Genomic DNA, 14,030 nt, shown 5'->3' with positions numbered 1-14,030 from the left:
CACTATCACCTCCAGTGCTTTCTTGCCCTATTGACACATTTAAGATGAATGGAGTGTCTAATCAAGCAATAAGACTTAGAGCATTCCCATTCTCCCTCTGGGATAGAGCAAGGAAGTGGTTACTTTCTCAATCGGCTGGAACATTCACCACTTGGGAAAACCTCTCTCAAGCTTTTCTAGCAAGGTTTTTTCCACCTGTAAAGACTGCAAAACTAAGGCTTGAGCTCAACACCTTCAGACAAAAGGAAAGAGAATCACTCTATGATGCATGGGAAAGATATAAAGACCTGTAGAGGGAATGTCCACACCATGGCATAGAAGATTGGCTATTAGTGCAAAATTTCTATAATGGATTACTACCCTCTACAAGGAGCACAATTGATTCAGCTGCAGAGGGTGATCTAATGGAGAAAACAGTGACACAAGCACTTGACTACCATAATTATGAGTGGTTAAATGAAAGAGGAAATGCAAGGAGAACTTCAGGTGTCCTGGAAGTAGACGCCCTAAGCATGATAAATGCTCAATTTGATTAGCTCACCAAGAGACTAGAAAGAATGCAAGCCAACGCAGTTGGTACAAACAGTCAACATGAGGACAGTTATGGAGGAGGATACATGAGTTCAGAATACAGCAATTTCAATGAACCCTCCACAGAATAGATGAACTATGTGAATAATGGAGGAAACTTCAACCAGAGGCAGCCCAACAATCCATATTCAAATACTTACAACCCTGGATGGAGAAACCACCCAAATTTCCTATGGTCCAATCAATAGAACTAGCGATTAAACAATCAACAAGGGTACAAACCACCAGCACCCCCTGGATTTCAGAACAGAGGTCAAAACTTTACATAGCCATCACTACCACTCCAACCTCAACAACCTGAACTAAAAATGACCATGGAAACCATGATGGAAGGATTCCTAGCATGTCAACAAAAACAAAATGAATTGATTAAAAAACTAACTTCCAGAGTGGACCAACTTGCTACTCGTTAGTAATATGCACTAGAGCATATCATTTAGTATGTATCTTATACATCTTTTATTAATAAAAGGCATTTTCACTTTTCCATTTACATAATATATTTATGTCTAATAGAAAAGGTCCAATGATATTTTGTTAGAAATTCTATTCTTAAGTTGTTAAGAATATGAGTTGTTAAGAATATGAGTTACAGTATTTCTAGCACAAAGTATCATAAATAGGTTCACAATCGAGGATACTTCACAATAAGGACATAACTTATCCAGTAAGATTGTATTCATGTTTGCTCCCAAGTTATATATATGAGATATAAATAAGATGGATTGGTGAGTCTCATGCCATATGACAAACATGATAGGCACTTATACATGATAAGTAGGTCGAAACAGTGACACTTATGACAAGCACATGGAGTTTACTCTTGTCAATGTATTGTCATAAATCATATCAGTGCATATAATCTTTAGACCTGAGATAGCACAGTTATTTTGTATATAGGTGGTTTGAGTTTGATACTGCTTTCATACTTGTACTGTGTATGGGTATATGGGCATGTATTGGCTCCTACTAGTTATATATGGAGGTAGGTGTTGATCAAGATGGAATCTGTTCCTCTAAGTAAATAGGGATAAAATCCTATGTTTATTTAATTCTTCTTGATGTTTCAAGTTCCTGGCCAAGACAGATAGATTTAATTAGAAAAGAGTTTCTGATGAGAAAATCTTTTTAATCAAGAACTGGAATTAAAAGAGAACATAATATTCATAGCAAATGGGGTTTGACATAAACCATGACTCCAGCTTGAATTGGGATTTTGTAACAGAGAGATTCTAGTGCATAGTAATATATGATTATAAGTTCATTTAAGGTAAACCTTATTACTGATTAAGTGGCCATGGCATGCTATGCTAGGTGTTAACCATGGTCTATAAGGTGCATAAAATGATTTAGAGAAATCATTTATGGTAAGAAAGAGTTCTGATGATATTAAGAGTTGATATCATGTCTCATTGCCAATTAGTGATGAGCCTAGTAAGCCACACACATCACGAAATTAAATATCATTTAATTAATTAATTAAAGAGTATAATTGATTAATTAAATAGGTTTGGTTTGTAATTAGATTGCAAAGTCCCTAGCATGGCTTGAAACCAAATCTAGGTTATTGGATGTATAATATAAGTTAAATTTATATTTAAAGTGTTTAAATATGAATTTAATTAATAAGAAATTAATTAATAGAGATTAATTAATTAATTAATTTATATATGATATAAATTGATTATAAGAAGAGGAATAATTATTTTGGGTTGAGAACTCAAAATTAAGACATAGGGGTATTTTGGTTATTTCACAAGGTGACATGTGGCACCATGAGATGGTGACACATGGCACTACACATAAGCTTGCCAAATGTCTTTTAATCATGTAAGATGATTAAAATTAAGATTAAATATAGGTTTGACACTTGGCATAATATGATTGGGTCAATTAAACCTTGAACCAATCAGAAGGTGACATGTGTCATGGGTTTTAAGTGGTGACCTAGCTATATAAGTCTAAGGATGTGAGAACAAATTACACAATCTGCTCATTCTCAAAAAGGTGCCGCCACCCTTGGCTCCTCTCCCTTGTCTTCTTCTTCATCTCTCATCATTTCAAAGAGATTAGCAAACAATCTCTTGAATTGAAATACTAAAAATTGTTTCTAGTATCCTGTTTACATCTGTAATCTCTCAAAAGGCAAAACTTAATTTTCTAATCTATAGAAAAAGCTTTAGAAGCTATTCAAGGGCTGCCATAGGTGATCTTGGTGTGGACAAGCTAGAGGGACAACATCTGGTGTCCTAAAGACGCATCGCAAAGGTGACAAACACACTGCAGTGCATCAAGAGGTTAGTGCACTAGTTCTTGATCTAATCTAGGGTTAATAAAATTAATCTGATTAATTCTAAAATCTTAAATGGCAAATGTAGATCCGAAAACATATTAAAAGAGTTTTAATATGTTGTTTATCATTGAAATTAAATAGATAAAAATAAATCTTGCATGATGCATATGACTCTAGATGAAAAATTTTTGAATTCAATAATATAAACTTGTGTTTTTCATGCTTCCGCTCCTTCAATTGGTATCAGAGCTACTATATTTGCCATTTAGATTGTTGATTATATGATTTAATTGTGTGGTATGATCATGAGATGATAGATCCATTGCTGGTTGCGAAAAAAAGTGGCGGCTTGGTGATGAACACCATTGTGTATGCAAGGTTTGTTCATCCCTTATGGTGCGCATGGTTTTGGGCAATATTTGTGCAATTGTTGTATGATCTAATGCTCATAATTATGTCCATTTTATGTCTAATTAAAATGTTTAATTAGAGTTTTAACCACACAATTAAATTTTAATTCAAATCTGAATTTTAAAAATTGTTTGAATGTGATTCAAATCTGAATTTTAAAAATTGTTTGAATGTAATTCAAATATGAATTTTTAAAGTTGTTTGAATGTGATTCAAATCTGAATTTTAAAAGTTGTTTGAATGTGATTCAAATCTGAATTTTTAAAGTTGTTTGAATGTGATTCAATTCTGAATTTTTTAAAATTGTTTGAATGTGATTCAAATCTGAATTTTTGAATTTGTTTGAATGTGATTTAAATCTGAATTTTTAAATTTTTTGAATGTGATTCAACTATGAATTTTTAAATTTGTTTGAATCATATTAAAATCTGGATTTTTAAGTTGAATATGAGATATTCAATTTAATTTAAGTATGTATATTTTATTTAATTGTTAAATAGTGATATGCATGATGGATGATCATGGACTATAAAAGGCCAATATGATTGGATTTATTTCTTTTATATTTCTTTGGGTTGCAATTTAAATTAATTTATTTTAATTTATTTTTAGGCATGTATTATTAAGGTTGTAATAATTTTTGGGTTGTAATTTCATTAATTTAGTACTTGTAAATTTGCCTTGGTATGCCAAGGATTACTATGTAATTGGATTGCAAGAAGATCAAGGAAGTCAAGAGCATTGGTGGGACCAGTGGGAGGAATTCAAGATCAAGTGTTGATTATATACTCCTTTAGCAACTCTTCTAATATGAATGAATGAAATGCACCTAGGAATGCCCTGATTCAATTCTTGGTGGCTTAGAATTGAATCCCTTAGAATATCCATGATCATACCATATTTACTGTTTATCCATGAATGCATGAGATGTATGGGAATGTATGCAAGTATATGATATATGGATGCTAAATGGATAATGTGCAAAGTGCGACTTTAATAGTAATTAGGATGACCATAAAATCTTTCGAACAAACGATTAAGTTGGAAATGCTATAATTAAAGTAGTTATAACATGGGCCCTCCATTGGGGCAATTATTTTAAGAAATTTTAAATAGTTGCATATGATACAATTAATTTAAGAGATATTCTTAAGAATAATTGTTAAGCATGAGATGTTATGAATATGTAAATGGTTTGGTGGCCAATATTGGATGTACCTGAGGACATTAAAATTATTTGCATAATTACTGGCTCAATGGGATCAACTTAACTAATGCAAGATAAGTCAATAATAGATGTACCTGACATTTTGAGCATTAGGGGCTAGGTAAAGGATTGAACCTCACATGAGATGTGACGGGCAAGGAGTTGCTCACTTATAGTTTATTGTAATTCCAGTAATGGATGTACCTAAGGATGATCAATAGAATTATAAGAATTCAATCACCCACTAGAAATCCATCCAATTACGGTTTCCATTTTTTACTTTGGAAGTATAGGATTCCCTAAGTTAGTAGGAAGACCAATTTGATTAAAAGACCATAATCATTTTGGTTAATTACATAATACATTTACTAATTAATCTGGTTATTTTTTGCAGTAAATTTTCTGATAATAATGAGCACAGAACAACTACCCCCATCCAATATCCTTGCAAGCATACTTGATCGTAATAGGTTGACAGGACCTAATCTGTCTGATTGGCTAAGAAATTTGAAACTTGTCCTGAACCATGAACATATAGGATATGTTCTAGACTCAAATGTTCTTGGTCTCTTACCTCCAAAGGCCACTTCAGAGGAACATGAATCTTTGGACAAATGGATGGAGCATGATATGAGAGCTAAGTGTTACATGCTTGCTTCTATGAGTAATGAGTTACAGAAGCAGCATGAAAACATGCAGAGTGAGAGTGAGATCCTCCTTCACCTAAAAGACTTGTATGGTTAACACAGTAGGAATGCTAGGTATGAGATATCTAGACAGCTATTTCGCATGAGGATGTCTGAGGGACAAAATGTTGGGGATCATGTCCACAAGATGATTCGACTGATTGAGCAGTTGGAACATCTTGACTTCAACATGGATTTCCAACTACAGACAAATTTGATCTTTCAGTCCCTTCCTGAGTCTTTTGGGAATTTTGTGACATATTTTCATATGACTTAACAGAAATGCACCTTGGCTGATTTACTTAACAAGTTGGTTATTGCCCAAAAGAATATGCCGGGCAATAAAGGAAAAGAGGTAGCTTTGATTGCATCTTCTTATGCTGGAAAGTCCAACAAGAAGAAGGGCAATAAGAAAAAGAAACCTCAGATTCGTGGTCCTTCCAAGAAAATAGCTAAACAGAAAGGGAAGACTAAAGCTAATGGAGGCAAAGGAAAGTGTTTCCACTACCAGAAGGATGGGCACTGGAAAAGGAACTGCCTAAAGTATCTTGCTTCTCTGAAGGACAAGAAGGATAGACCTTCGAAAGGTATGTCTATATCTTGTTATTTAGATTCTGATGATACTCTTAGTTCATCTATAGCTTGGTTTTTACATACTGGTGCCAATTCTCACATTTCTTATGATATGCAGGAACTAGCAAATAGTAGCAGCTTGCGTTCTCGAGATGTTAGAGTCCAGATTGGCAATGGCTCAACTATTGAAGCTTTAGCCATAGGATCTAAATCTTTTTATATGTCTGGACATGTTTTGTGTTTGGATAATATTTTATATGTACCTGATGCTTTTAAGAACATCATTTCTATATCTAGTTTGACTAGAAATGGCTATAAATTTCAGTTCACAGATGATGTTTGCAATATTTATTTTGGAAATAAATATGTTAGTTCGGGTTATATGAATGATGGTCTTTATTATTTGGATAATAATGACAAACACAAAATGAATGCAAGTGATCTAAATGAAGGCAATGTGTGACACCCCTTACCCCTCTACAGTATATCCGAGTAAGCTATGTCACACGGTGTACCGGAACACTCTATTTGACCTTAATTTATTTTTATCATAGTTTTTAATACAACTTGTGAAATATAATTCATTTAAGCCATTTATTGAAATTACAATTTATTTGAGGTTCCGAAAATTTTATAGAAAATCCGGCAGAGTACCGGCTAAAATTGGAGAAAACCGTTCTTCGGAACCTGTTAAAAACACTTCCAATAATCATTTCTCATCATTCTCAAACTCCAGAGATCATCAAAATCTCAACATTTTTCAATTTCATTTCTCAATCATTCATCTCATATGATAATCATGTACAAATCACAAATAAACATTCACTTTTCCATTCATCAACACAATTTTCATTATTTACATGAAAATCAAAATACATTACATAAGTTTCATTTACACAAAGGAAAATAAAAATCAATTACAAAATATCAAAATGAAGCCTAGTGTCCTACCAATGCACTGTAGATGGTGAGGTGACACGGACACTATGCGTAGTCGCAGGATGGACTCACCCGATCTGCGGTCTCTGGGCTCACGATCGGTATCTCGGAACCTATGCGTGGCAAAAGCAACGCGCTAAGCAATGATGCTTAGTGGTGCAATAATAAAATAAAAGAAAATAGCAGAAAATAAATATGTATTGAATGTATATGTCTTATTTGTTTTGTATTTGTTATATTTATTTATTTCTTTAACTTTGTCCATTTTCATTCATTTAGTTGCCCAAGTAACCTATCTTTGACGATCGATTGGATCGACAAACGGGTAAACGCACCTGGGTATCAAGTACCTCGGGCCGTCACACCATCAGTCACATATGTATCTCCCGGTGTGCAACAGAACAGCTAACAAGCTGTAAATAATATTAGGCACGAGGCCAAGTCTCAACACAATATTAAAATGGCTAAAAGCCATAAAATCACAGAATGGCATAATGCCATGTGCAGTACTGCTAACTGAACCCTATTGGCATGCCAAACTATCCAAACCAATCTTGTTAGGTATACTAGGGCATTTGATATTTTAAAATTCTTCAATTTGTGAATTTCAAGTTTTAGTGTCATTATTCACTTCATTAGTCAACAAAAATGTTGACTTTTGGATAGAAAATAGGTGTATTGGTTTTAACACTCCCAATGTACCACATTTTGCATTTAAAACTTGTTGGAATTAATCACCAAATCCATTTCTAAGCTTAAATCCAAGAGAGCAGAATTTGCAGTTTTTGAACCCTAATTTTACTGTTCCATTAAGCACTGTTGCAGTGGGAATTTGAGGAGATGGTAAACATGAAAGTTGTTCATTATTTTGTCTAGTTGAATTTCTTTTTTTGAATCACTCCATTTGGAGTTTTGTAGCTCCAGATATGGCCCAAAAACCACAGATGGCCGGATTGCAAAACTGCAGAATTGACCATATATACAGTGCAGTGAACAGTAACTTCCACTGCCTTGTTGGATAGGTTCTGGTCATAATTTGGGGTAGGTTTCTTCATAAAAGTTGTTTGTCTATATCTCATCTTGTTTCTGTACAAATTTCAGGTCAAATGGACCATTCTACAGTGAGTTATGGCCAAATGAATAGTTATTGTTCATTTGGTCATTCTGCAGAATTTGCTTGCAGGGTATCCGGATTGGGGCCAATTTTTGGTCCACTTGCTTTGGTCTTTTGGACATGGTTTCTTCAGCAAAATTGTGCCATTATAAGTCTAGTTTGATGTCCAATTGGCCAAACACCAATTGGACCTACACAGCCAAAGTTATGGCTGTCTAAGTGGGCTGGAATCACAGCCACCCTGCTGCACTCACTAGGCAGCATACACATTTAACTTTGCCATGCTATATTTCAGTCCAAATTATGGTCAACTTACCTCAAATGGTCACTAATTGACCATTAGAATGTTCTTTAACAATTTCATAAGTCAAGTCAAATTTTCACTCCCAAACCCTAGCCCAAATTCAAGGTTCACCCATGTTACCTTATTTAACTAACCAATTCATTATCCTTATATTTACATACTTTAAATATGATCTCTAGTTCACTCCAAGTCCATCAAGACACTCAATCTTGTTCCTTTCTTAGGGCTGCCGAAATTCATGGTAAACATACACATAGATTGTATTCATTTGGCTTACAAATTCTTACTCCTTTTTAAGTCTCTAACATGGAAATAAAGAGTTTTAGGTATATATGTGCACTAACCTCTTGTAGGGCAGAATTTTCCAAGCTTAAACTTCACTTCCTTCCCTTTTTTTGGCTGCCAAAAGGTTATGCAAGGTGCAAGGATAAATTTTAGTGAAAGTGACTTAGGATTTTCAGGTGAGGTTTGAGAGATTTTTAAGCTTGAATGAAGAAGAAAAAAATGGAGGGTTTCTTGGCTATGGTGCGGCTGGGATTTGGGAAGAAGATGGTTGTTTACTTTTTGTTTTCTTTGGTCTTTATTTATCTCTTTTATTAGTTAGTTAAATGGCTGTTTAAATGCAATTGATGGGAACTTTTAATTGACATCATAATGATGTCATAATTTGCTTTTTATGGATTTTTCTTTTCTTTTCTTTTCTACTAGCTTTACATTAATTTTTCATCACCCTTAATTCATATTTTATGTCATAATAATTATTTACTCAACTAGACAAGTCGGCCAAAAATCGTCTTTGAAGGCGAAATGACCAAAATGCCCTCCGTTTGGCTTAACGAGTCAGAATTGTCTGTACCGATTGAAAAATTTTTCTAAATATTTTCTTGGCATTCTAATGCCATAGGAACCTCAATGGCCCTTCTCTGGAGTCCCAAAAATTATTTTATAAGATTTCCCCCAGGTCTAGGGCTCCTAGTTGCAAGAACCGCAACTTCCCTTTGGGTTATCCATCGCTTGGGCACCGGCTCATTTAACTTGGTTGTATTTTATTTCTAAAATTTTTCCTAAATTTTTATTATTAATATTTGAGTTAATTATGGTTCCTCACTTTAGTTTAAATATTTTTTCGGACGTTCTAGCTGTCCGGACCGACACTGGTCACCGGAACAGTAGAATGTATGGAGTTGCTACCGGGAGGGTGTTACACAATGCCATGGTGAAAATCAACTCAAGTTCAAAATATATTTGGCACTTAAGGTTATGTCATGTTGCAGAAGATAGGATTGCAAAACTGGAGAAAATGGGGATTCTATCCTCGTTGGGCTCTGAGCCTACTATCTTGCCTTCAGGGCAAAATGTGTAACATCCTCCCTATACGTGTTCTGTACGTTCTATTACTCCAGTAATCAAATAACAGTCCAGGCAAGTCAGGATGTCTAGAAATACACTTCGGTGATAGTGAACAGACATATAATGATGAAATAAATAAAAAGAAAATACAAGAAAAATCAAACAAAAATGAAAGAGAGAAAATGATGCTAAGTTAAACGAGCTGCAAATGATGGGTGATCAGACCGGGAAGGTCTGTTTGACCCTAGACCATGGGAACCCTCTGAATTTAATTTTGAGACATAAATAAAGGTTTATTGAAATGTAATTGACACTAGAAATATCAAAGAAAAATTAATAGATTAGTACAAAGAAAAATGAAAAATCGAGAAACAGACAAAAATCGGTGTTACCGAAAAATCGGAAATATAACCCGAAGTGGGGTATTTTGGTCATTTGACACCTAGTGTTGCCTTTTGACCTCAATGTCCATTAAAAATAAATGATATTATACTTTAGAAATGACATGAAAAATTAAATTGTGATACATTATGTAAATTGTGAAAGAAAAGAGGTAAATGTGTAAATAAAGGAAACTTAATATAATTAAACATTAAACAACTCATTAGTGCTCCACTAACTATATTATAAACTACATAAAATAAACCTTAGTGGGCAGAATTGGGTCATCTTCAACCTTGGGAGAAGCTTGCCGAATTGATCCTCTCAAAGTCCTCCATGGCTACCATGCATGAAGCTTTCTCTCTCCACCATCAAGCCCTCATTTTCACTTGCTTCTATAACACCCTCCCTGTAGCAACTCCGTACATTCTACTGTTCCGATGATCAGTGTTGGTCCGGATAGCTAGAACGTCCAAAAAATATTTAAACTAAAGTGAGGAACCATAATTAACTCAAATATTAAGAAGAAAAATTTAGATAAAATTTTAGAAATAAAATACAACCAAGTTAAATGAGCCGGTGCCCAAGTGATGGGTAACATAGTGAGAAGTTGCGGTTCTCGCAACTAGGAGCCCTAGACCCGAGAGAAAATTCATAAAATAATTTTTGGGACTCCAGAGAAGGGTTATTGAGATTCCTATGGCATTAGAATGCCAAGAAAATATTTAGAAAAATTTTTCAATCCGTACAGACAATTTTGACCTGTTAACCCAAACGGAGGGCATTTTGGTAATTTCGCCTTCAGAGGCGATTTTTGGCCGACTTGTCCAGTTAAGTAAATAATTATTATGACATAAAATATGAATAAATATTGCTAAAAATTAAATTGAAATTTGGTAGAAAAGAAAAGAAAAGAAAATTGAAGGAAATTAGGGATAATGACATCACATGATGTCATTTACATGCCCTCCACCAATCACCATTCAACAAGCCTTCTTAAAACAATTAAAAGAGACAAAATGGACCCAAAAATTCTGGTGTTTTCTCCTTCTTCTTCAGCCAGCCGTGAGTTTCTCCTTCTTCCTCCATAACTCTCATTCTCTCATACCTTCAATCTTTGATTTCTCACCCCAAAACCCTTAGGGCCCTTCACTAAAATTTGTCACCCAACCTTGCTAGAGTGTTTGGCAGCCAAGAAAAAAAAAGAAATTGGAAGAAAATGAGGTGTGAACAAGCTTAGAAAATCACCAAAGAGGTTAGTGCCATAACTTTTGCTTTTACATCTTTCTAATCATGAATTTGAGCTAAGTTAAGTTAAAAATTTGACAAAAATTGAATAAATGAAGCATGGTTATATTCCATGAAGTTTTGGCAGCCTTGACATGAGTTAAGGTTATGAGAAATATTTGGTTTAAAGTGACATATTGCTGCCCCTCTTATAAATTATATGATTAGTATAGCAAATTAGGAGTGGGATGCATGAATTGGAGCCTTGGTCAATTAGGGTTAGGGTTTTGGAGAGAAACTTGGACCTTGCTTAGGTAATGGAGAATGAACATTCTAATGGTCAATTAGTGACCATTTTAGGTAAGTTGTCCATAATTTGGAGTGAACTATAGCATTACAAACTGATTTGATGTGGCTGCCTAGTGAGAGCTGTAGGTGAGGCTGTGAGTCCAGCGTATTTGGACTGCCATAACTCTGGCTGTGTAGGTTCAATTGGTGTTTGGCCAATTGGACATGAAACTAGACATATAATGGCACAATTTTGGTGAAGAAACCATGCCCAAAAGACCAAAGCAAGTGCACCAAAAACTGGCCCCAATCCGGATGTCCTGCAACCAGATTCTGCAGAATGACCAAATGAATAGTAATTGTTCATTTGGCCATAACTCATTGTAGAATGCCCCAATTGACCTGAAATGTTTACAGCAACAAGTTAAGATACAGACAAACAACTTTCATGAAGAAACCTACCCCAAATTATGACCATAACCTATCCAACAAGGCAGTTGCAGTCACTATTCACTGCACTGTAGATATGGTAAGTTCTACAATTTTTCAATCCGGCCAGCTGTGGTTTTTGGACCATAACTAGAGCCACAAAACTCCAAATGGAGTGATTCAAAAAAAGAAATTCAACTAGAAAAAATAAGGAACAACTTTCATGTTTATCATTTTCTCAAATTCTCACTGCAACAGCAACTAATCGAACAGTAAAGTTTAGGTATGAAAACTGAAAAATTCTGCTCCCTTAGTTTAAGCTTAGAAATGGTATTGGTGATTAATGCCAACAAGTTTTGAATGCAAAATGTGGTATGTTGGGAGTGTCAAAAGCAATGTACCTATTTTCTATGCAAAAGTCAACATTTTTGTTGACTAATAAAGTGAATAGTAACATCAAAACTTGAAATTCAAAAATTGAAGAATTCTAAAGTATCAAATGCCCTAGTACACCTAACAAGATTGGTTTGGATAGTTTGGCATGCCAATAGGGTTCAGTTAGCAGTACTGCACATGGCATTATGCCATTCTGTGATTTTATGGCTTTTAGCCATTTTGACATTGTGTTGAGACTTGGCCTCGTGCCTCATATTATTTACAGCTTGTTAGCTGTTCTGTTGCACACCGGGAGATACATATGTGACCGATGGTGTGATGGCCCGAGGTACTTGATACCCAGTGCCAGTTTACCCGTTTATCCAGTCCGATGCTCAAGATAGGTTACTTGGGCAACCAAAAGAATGAAAGTGGATAAAGTTAACGAAATAAATGATTATAACGAGTACAAAACAAGTAAAGCATCGATACATTCAATGCATATTTATTACTGTTATTTCTTTTTATTTTATTATTGGCACCACTAAGCATTTTTGCTTAGCGCGTTGCTTTTGCCATGCGTAGGTTCTAGAGATACTGATCGAGAGCCCAGTAGACCGCAGACTGGGTGAGACCATCCTGCATCTCTGCATAGTGTCCGTGTCACCTCACCATCTTCAGTGCATTGGTAGGACACTAGGTTTCATTTTGGTATTTTGTAACTAATTTTTATTTTCTCATATGTAATTGAACTTATGTAATGTATTTTGATGTCCATGTAAACAATGAAAATTGTGGTTATGAATGTAAAATTTGAGTATTTATTTATTGCTTGTATATGAGCATCATGAGAAATGAATGTTTGAGTAATGGAAAGGTTGTTGAAAATCATATTAAGACTTTGTTGATAAAATGGAGTTGGGATTGTTTGGAAATGATTTTGGAAGTGTTTTTCACAGGTTCCGAAGAACTGTTTTCTCCATTTTTAGCCAAGATCACTGGATTTCTATAAAATTTTCGGAACCTCAAATAAATTATAATGTCAATAAATGACTTAAATGAATTATATTTCACAAGTTATATTCAAAACTATGATAAAAATTAATTAAGATAAAATAGAGTGTTCCGGTACACCGGGTGACATATCTTACTCGGATATACTGTAGACGGGTAAGGGGTGTCACAGCTTCCTTCATTAAAGCTTGCCTATTCACCTTGGGGAAGATATTGGCAATAAGAAAAACCAGATTTGGTGAAGTTTTGATATGCTCCAAAAGTTGTAAGTGTCCAAAACCTCTCCCTTGCTTTAGTAAAGCTTGTGTTTAGGTTGAGGTGAGTGTTTTGGTGAAGAGAAATGAAAGAAATAGTGAGAAATGGACTTGTCCATTTTTGGCAGCCATGAACCCTTGTTGATCTTGAGTTATTTTTACTTCTAATGAATGAAAATAAAGGTTGATTAATTCAAATGAAAATTATAGTAAGTTTGTTTTTAAGTATGTGCATGTAGTGTTTAGATTAAAGGTGTGAAATGGAACCTTGATGCCTTGAGCAAACTGCCATGTTTGGCAGCCCCTAATAGCATGAATTTGTGTGTGAACATGTGGTTATTAATGATATATGTTAATATTAAATTGTGGGCAGCAAGTGTAAGTGATATTGAAGTAAGAATATATTGGAGTATATGTGTAATATTAGCATTTAAGTATGTTGAATTTTGGTGGAAGTGAATGTTGAACTTAATGATGAATTGTGTGCATTGAGCACTTGAACATTCTGCCCAGAATTGTTGCTGCAATTGTGTACAATATATGTATGGAAGTGTTGTTGATTGAATATTATAGAAATGAGGAGGACAAGGAACA

General features: G+C 34.6%; 1 non-coding gene across 1 annotated transcript; it reads right to left on the bottom strand.

The window, feature by feature from the left end:
* Window positions 1–209: 209 nt before the first annotated feature.
* LOC131179709 (small nucleolar RNA R71) lies at window positions 210–316 on the bottom strand. The gene has a single exon (XR_009148596.1). It is a non-coding gene; the product is annotated as a small nucleolar RNA R71 (small nucleolar RNA).
* Between the last annotated feature and the right edge of the window lie 13,714 nt (window positions 317–14,030).

This window comes from Hevea brasiliensis, chromosome 4, assembly GCF_030052815.1.
Source record: "Hevea brasiliensis isolate MT/VB/25A 57/8 chromosome 4, ASM3005281v1, whole genome shotgun sequence".
Classification (NCBI taxonomy): Eukaryota; Viridiplantae; Streptophyta; class Magnoliopsida; order Malpighiales; family Euphorbiaceae; genus Hevea; species Hevea brasiliensis.
Note: the sequence above shows the minus strand (reverse complement) of the source record. Positions and strands in the feature narration are given on the sequence as shown.